The 1,682-nt window shown below is 42.9% G+C and overlaps 1 pseudogene; it reads right to left on the bottom strand.

The window, feature by feature from the left end:
- Positions 1 to 610: 610 nt before the first annotated feature.
- LOC128852137 (cytochrome b-like) lies at positions 611 to 1,464 on the bottom strand (annotated as a pseudogene).
- Between the last annotated feature and the right edge of the window lie 218 nt (positions 1,465 to 1,682).

Raw genomic sequence — 1,682 nt, forward strand, 5'->3', positions numbered from 1 at the left:
GAGAAGTTTTGGCAGTTTAGTTCTGATACCATTAGTATTATGTGGAATTTGGCACTGTCGTGTCCTCGGAGTGTGGTTTTAATGTATAATCTAACATATTATGGATTCAGTACATTCATGTAGGGGTGTATGGGTAATATTCTAAGTGGCTATTCCTTGAACGTAGGATGAGTTCTGTGAAATTAAAGTCTGATATGAAGTTAATGTATGTAGGACATACATGTAATATATCATGTGGTCGAGAGTGGTATGTAATAGTACATGAATTGTGGTCTGGGGGGGGGGAAGAAAAATAAATAGAGGAAAAATAGGAGAAGGGGGAGATGTGTGCATTGGGGACGAACTCTAAGAACTTAGAGATGTAAATCTTCAGTCTTTGGTTTACAAGACCAATGTTTTGTATAAACTATTAGAGTGTTATTAGTAGTTAAGTATTTTGTTTTCTAGTGTAGCGACAATTGGAAATAGGATTAGGAGGATTGTGAAGTAGGTGAAGGAAGCTAGTTGGCCGATAATGATGAATGGGTGTTCTACTGGTTGGCTGCCGATTCATGTTAGGATAAAAAGGTTAGTTACTAGAATTCAGAATAGGGCCTGTGATAGTGGGCGGAAAGTTATTGTTCGTTGTTTTGATTTGTGAAGTAATGGGGCTAAGAAGAGTACTAGCACTGAAGCTGCTAGGGCTAGTACTCCTCCTAGTTTATTTGGGATGGAGCGCAGAATGGCGTATGCGAATAGGAAGTATCATTCTGGCTTGATATGTGGTGGTGTTACTAGTGGGTTGGCTGGGGAAAAGTTTTCTGGGTCTCCTAGCAGGGTTGGTGAAAATAGGGCTAGGGTTGCTAGGGATAAGAGTATTATGATAAATCCTAGGAGGTCTTTTATGGAGAAGTATGGGTGGAATGGGATTTTGTCACAGTTTGATGATAGTCCTAGGGGGTTGTTTGAGCCGGATTCGTGCAGGAAGGTAAGGTGGATTAAGGTTAGGCTTGCGATTGCGAATGGTAGTAGGAAGTGTAGGGCAAAAAAGCCGGTTAATGTTGGGTTGTCTACTCAGAAGCCCCCTCAGGCTCATTCTACGATAGTTTGGCCAATGTACGGAATAGCGGAGAATAGGTTGGTGATGACGGTGGCACCTCAGAATGATATTTGTCCTCATGGGAGGACGTACCCGACGAAGGCGGTTGCTATCAGTGTAAGTAGTAGGATGACTCCTGTGTTTCAGGTCTCTTTATAGAAGTACGAGCCGTAATAGAACCCGCGTCCGATGTGAAAGTAGATGCAGATGAAGAATATTGACGCTCCGTTTGCGTGTAGGTTGTGGATTAGTCAGCCATATTGGACATTTCGGCATGTGTGGGCGACGGAGGAAAAGGCTAGGGTTGTGTCCGTGGTGTAGTGTATTGCTAGTAGTAGGCCTGTTGTAATTTGTACAATCAGGCAGATGCCTAGGAGCGAGCCAAAGTTTCATCAGGTAGAGATATTGGGGGGAGTAGGTAAGTCGATTAGGGAGTTGTTGACTATTTTTAATAGGGGGTGGTGTTTTCGTAGGTTTGGGGCCATTGGTTTTGTTGTTCTGTGTGTTATTAATATAATTAGGATTGATAGGGCGAATGATCCCAGGTAGGTTTTAATGAGTCCGCTATGTAGGGTGGTGGCTGCTTTGGATGCTATGAGTTGTA

The sequence above is a fragment of the Cuculus canorus genome, chromosome 4, assembly GCF_017976375.1.
Source record: "Cuculus canorus isolate bCucCan1 chromosome 4, bCucCan1.pri, whole genome shotgun sequence".
Taxonomy (NCBI): domain Eukaryota; kingdom Metazoa; phylum Chordata; class Aves; order Cuculiformes; family Cuculidae; genus Cuculus; species Cuculus canorus.